The sequence below is a fragment of the Gorilla gorilla genome, chromosome 16, assembly GCF_029281585.2.
Source record: "Gorilla gorilla gorilla isolate KB3781 chromosome 16, NHGRI_mGorGor1-v2.1_pri, whole genome shotgun sequence".
Classification (NCBI taxonomy): domain Eukaryota; kingdom Metazoa; phylum Chordata; class Mammalia; order Primates; family Hominidae; genus Gorilla; species Gorilla gorilla.
Window position 1 is genome coordinate 46,058,309 of NC_073240.2, and position 6,113 is coordinate 46,064,421.

The following is a 6,113-nucleotide window of genomic DNA, read 5'->3' on the forward strand; positions in this document are numbered from 1 at the left end:
ATTTTTAAACATTTCCATTGTATTTACAACACAAATTTTAGGCAACACACTCCTATGAATGTGATGGTTTTAATGGTTAATACCTATCCAAGTAAAAAAATTATGCTTTAATGTGGAAAGAATTTTAGCCTGGGCAACAAACATAGTGAGACCCCATCTCTGCTAAAAAAAAAAAAAAAAAAAAAATTAGCCAGGCATGGTGGCACACACCTGTAGCCTCAGCTACTTGAGAGGCTGAGGTGGGAGGATTGCTTGAGCCCAGAAGTTCGAGGCTGCAGTGAGCCAAGATTGTGCACCGTACTCCAGCCTGGGCAACAGAGTGAGACCCTGTCTCAAAAAAAAAAAAAAAAAAAAAAAAAAAAAAGAACAAGGTAGAGGGATTTGAGAGGTGTGTATTTCTGTATTCTGGCTTTTTTTTTTGAGACAGGGCCTCACTCTGTCACCCAGGCTGGCGTGCAGTGGCACAGTTTCCGCTCACTGCAACCCCCACCTCCCAGGTTCAAATGATTCTCCTGCCTCAGCCTCCCAAGTAGCTGGGATTACAAGCATGCACCACTGTGCCCAGCTAATTTTGTATTTTTAGTAGAGACAAGGTTTTGCCATGTTGGCCAGGCTGGTCTTTAACCCCTGACCTCAGGTGATCCACCTGCCTCAGCCTCCCAAAGTGCTAGGATTACAGGCGTGAGCCACTGCGCCCGGCCTGTCTTTTTTTGTTGTTGTTTTTTAATTCTTTTTTTTTTTTTGGAGACAGAGTCTTGCTCTGTTGCTCAGGCTGGAGTACAGTGGCATGATCTCAGCTCACTGCAACCTCTGCCTCCCGGGTTCAAGTGATCCTCCCACCCCAGCCTCCCAAGTAGTTGGGACTACAGGTGTGCGTCACCACAGCTGGCTAATTTTTTGAATTTTTAGTAGAGGTGGGGTTTCACCATGTTGGCTAGGCTGGTCTCAAACTCCTGACCTCAGGTGATTCACCCACCTCGGCCTCTCAAAGTTCTGGGAGTACAGGCATGAGCCACCACACCCGGCCCGTGATTCTTTTCTTTTTATTATTCTTCCAAAAAGTGCAGCCATTTTGGCTGTCCCAAATATTATTTGTCTGCATTCTGATTTGAAAAATAAAGTGTCCTCAAAATAGGAGCTGGGATGAATGTGGAGCTGGAGCACAAATCCTTTTTTTTTTTTTGACCGGGTCTCCCTCTGTTGCCAAGGCTGGAGTGCAGTGGCATGATCACAACTCACTGAAGCCTTGAACTCCTGGGCTCAAGCGAGCCTCCTGCCTCAGCCTCCTGAGTAGCTGGGACTACAGGCATGCACCGCCACCCCCAGCCATGTTTCCCAGGCTGGTCTCAAATTCCTGGACTCAAGAGATCCTTGTGCCTCGGCCTCCCAAAATGCTGGTTGGCCTCCCAAAATGCTGGGGTTACAGGCCTGAGCCAGCCCTGCCAGAGCTCAACTCTCTTGGGCTTCTCTCAAGGATTGTAGATTTCTCAAGTCCTGCTGCTATTGGTTGCTCTGCAATGCCTTCGAACTTATTTTATATATTTTGTCCAGTCTTTTTAGTTGTTTTCAACAAGAGGGTGAGTTAAATGCCAGCTACTCTATTAAGACCAAAATTTTAAGTCCCTATACTCTCCCTAGTTCTGCCTGCTTCTACCAGTAATTGAAGGAGATATAAAAGCAGAAAGGATAAAACCATCTATTACTTACATCATATTTATTTCCCAGATGGGTTTTGGCAGGCCACCTCGTTTTCCAGGAGTAACCTCTAGGCTTTAGGAGAGTTACAACCTTTAGGACAGTTATAAGTTTCAACTTCCACAGAAATGACCAGATCTAGCCTCTCATCCTGGCTCTCCCCTAACTAACTGTATGACTTTAGGCAAATTCCTCAACTTCTTTGAGTCTATTTTTTTTTTCTTTTGATCTAAAATAGGATTAGTAGCTAACTTGCTTACCTTACAGGAATATTACGAGGATAGTGAAAGTATAGAAAAATCTTTTGAAAGACTATAAAATGCTGTAGAAACAGAGGATCTCTTATTTATGTTTAACTTTGCAGCCCAGAAATAGCTTAGAACTGGGAGTAAGGGACTCAGGATATAGAATTGGCTTAGTCACTAAATAGCTTTTGACTCTGGGTAAATCACTTTATTCTTCCTGATCTGTAATATGAGAAAGTTTATCCATCAAACTATATGTGATAAGGCAAAAAACAAACAATGGGGCCCAAGTCAGTTAATCAAGGGGAGGTACCTGCTAGGTTAAATCTCTTCCTCTTGGCAGTTGGGTTATGTCAATATTTGTGTTTAAAAAAAATCTGGATCCCTTGGGAAAGTGAGAGGAGTACTATGGCCTGCACTTAGAAGATGAAGATATGGGTTTTTACATCTTCTATAAGGAAAGAAAAAGGGAAGTGGGAGGGTGAGAGAAGACAGAGGTGTGATCACTGGCATCATTTCACCTGAACAGAATACTAGGATCTGTGCCTATCATTATGCTTGGACTTAGCCCCGGAAGTGGCAATTATTTAAGGTAAAAACTGTTGGGGCGTGGTGACTGGAGCCTGTATCCCAACACTCTGGGAGGCCTAGGTGGGAAGATTGCTTGAGGCCAGGAGTTCGAAACCAGCCTGGGCAATATAGTGAGAATCCTGGGTCTACCGAATAAAAATTTAAAAATTAGCTGGACGTGGTGGCACACACCTATAGTCCTAGCTCCTCAGGAGGCTGAGGCGGGAGGACCACTTGAGCCCAGGAGTTTCAGGCTGCAGTAAGCTATGATCTCACCACTGAACTCCAGCCTGGATGACAAAGCAAGACCCTGTCTCTAAAATAAATACATACATATGTACACAAATAAGGTAAAAATAAAAAAAAGATATAAGATATATATCCTTTTGTAATCTTATATATTTTTGTATACATTCTATCTTATACATATATCATATATATAAGATTTACAGGTATATATGTATTTTAAAATATACAAAAAGATATAAGATACATGTATAAGATAGAATGAGCAAGAGACACTTCACAGTCATATTGACATATAGGACAATAGCTTGAAAATATCTGTAAGCAGGTTCACTTTCAACACTGGTGTCTTATTTTCCTGAATTAATATAAGATCTTACAACAGTGCTCCACAATTGCAAAGTCATGTAATATTTTTCCAAGTTCTTTCTTCTGTATTAAATTACTTAATTTTCATGATAATCTTATGAGATAGGATTAGGCAGGGTGGGAAAGACTGAAGAGGCCCAGAAAGGTAAAGTGAGTTGCTCTCGATCCAGAATACAACATACATCTACTCTGTGAGGGATTCTGTGTATGTCTGCGCACATACGCATGCAGAACTGGGGAAATAGAAATATGTCCTTACTTTGGTGATTGGAATCCGCATCTACATACCAAATAATCTAAGCCAGAATCTGTGGTGGTGATGTTGTTTTCACATATTTTACAAATATTTATTGATTGCCTAATAATATTGTGGCGGGCCTTGAGCCTGGGGATACAGTGAAGAACAAGATAGAGAACCTGGCCAGGAGCAGTGGCTCACACCCATAATCCCAGTACTTCGAGAGACCAAGGCAGGAGGATGGCTTGAGCCCAGGAGTTTGAGACCAGACTGGGCAACATATTGAGACCCCTATCCCCACAGAAAATTAAAAAAAGACTTAGCCAGGTGTGGTGGTACACGCCTGTGGTCCCAGCTACTCCAGAGGCTGAGATGGGAGGATCACCTGAGCCCAGAAGTTAGAGGCTGCAATGAGCCATGATAGTGCCATTGCACTCTAGTCTGGGTGACAGAGCAAGACCTTGTCTAAGGGAAAAAAAAAAAAAAAAAGACAGAGAGCTTGTGCTTGAGGAGATCACTGTCTAGTAGGAGATGGTATGTGCTCTATAGGGTTCAGCAACAACATGGTACAGTCAGAGTGCAGGGAGGGTTCCTAAGTTTTATCCAGACGGCGTCATAGAAAGCTTTCTTTCTTCCTTTCTTTCCAGGTCAGGGTAAGTGTTACCAGCTCTGCAAAGTCTTCCTCTCCCTTTTTTTTTTTTTTTTTTTTTTTTTTTGAGATGGAGTCTCGCTCACCCAGGCTGGAGTGCAGTGGCATGATCATGGCTCACTGCAACCTCTGCCTCCTGGGTTCAAATGATTCTCCTGCCTCAGCCTCCTGAGTAGCTGAGATTACAAGCCTGCACCACCATGCCCAGATAATTTTTGTATTTTTAGTAGAGATGGAGTTTCGCCATGTTGGCCAGGGTGGTCTCGAGCGCCTGACCTCAAATGATCCGCCTGCCTCCGCCTCCCAGTGTGCTGGGATTACAAGCGTGATTCACTGCGCTCGACCTGCAAAGCCTTTCTTGACACATCCGTCTTTCCTCACTGATCTGTTCGTTTTTTGATGGCAGAGACCTTGTCTCACTCATTTTTATGTCCTCACACGGAAAACAGTGGCTGGCTAATAGTGGTTACTCAATAAGTATTTGTTGAATGGATTAATAAAATAATTCCTAGCAGTCATTTGGCATGGAATCATGTACAGTCGTGTGTCTACTGTTTTCTAGGGCATGTCTTTCCAGCACAAAATGGTGGTAAATTTTCTGGGTGCAGAGACGGCTCTTACTGTATTTTACAGGCTACCCAGTGCCTAGTCCAGTGGTGGATAATGCTTACAGGAATGTACCTGTTAGAAGTTCTTACAGAATTCTTTTGTTTTGTTTTGTTTTCTGACAGGGTCTCACTCTGCCGCCCAGGCTGGAGTGCAGTGGCGCAATTACAACTCACTGCAACCTCCACCTCCAGAGGCTCAAGGGATCCTTCCACCTCCGCCTGCCGAGTAACTGGAACCACAGTCGTGTGCCACCGCGCCCAGCTAATTTTTGTATTTGTTGTAGAGATGCGGTTTCTCCACGTTGTCCTGGCTGGTCTCAAGCGATCCGCCCGTCTTGGCCTCCCGAAGTGCTGGGATTACGGGCGGGCGCCACCTCTGCATAAGTCTTAGGCCTGCAAAACAGTCTTAAAAACATATAATATTTAACTTGAGAGGTGCAGTCCTCCTCTACAGTGAGGGCAGGCTCAGCGAAGGAGGGCCCAAGACATAAAACTAACCAATGGCAGGAAAGCCCCCATGCCCCACCCAAGCTGCCCCTCCTCCCTTGCAGCTGAGCTTTTCTTTCAGTCCTTCACTGAGGAGCCAGAGGGAATCAATTCCACAAGCTGGGGTAAGTAAAGGTGTTTGGGGGAGGGCAGGTGCCTAATTTACAAATTTTTAAAGAGATCATATTTAAACTAAATGCAGGTAGTTTTGTGCCTAGTCAGGAAGGCCCTAATTTACACAATATAAGTTGGTTATGTGTGTTTAATGAAATTATACTTCAAATGCTTGAAGAGATCACATTTTCAAAAGCAATTCCATGGGGAAGGGAATTTTCTGCAAAGTAAATAAATATCTCAGAATGAACTTATATTCTAATTGTGAATGTCCATGTATTAAATTTGCTTATTCTGAGGCCCAAATGTTTGCTTATTTTGTTTAAAAACTTTACTTGGGATCATTAACATTCATACTAATTATTTTAAATATAAGTTTTGTTCATTTCACTGATGAGTTATCTCTGGGGCATAAAAAACCAATTCTTATGCTACATTATAGTCAGGAATTTGAAGGCCTGTAAATTGTTGTCTGTTCAGCAATACTTTAGGGTTTGGGTCTTCCCAACTGCCTTCCTCCCTGTTTCCTTCTTACTCAGCAAGCTCAGTGGGGCCTCCCTGGGGCTAAAAGGAGTAGTTACCCTATGACTCTTCCTTTGAGGGTCCAAGTAGGAACCTCTATAGCCCAGATCCTGGGGCCCTGGGCGGCCCACTGATTCATTTCAATTCCACTGCCTTTCATTTCTCTTCTCCTATCTTACTGCCCCTTCTTTAGCTATTCACAAGAGGAAATAGGATTTTATTTTTCATTATTTATTATATAAAAATTACACATCCAATCTTCTCAATTCTCAGTTCTTAAAGAAATCAACTAAGCCTTCAAAGACTTTTAGTTTTGCGTTTTCCATGGGTAACTGGTCCTAAAAATTCTCCCCATCCCCACAGGACAGAAT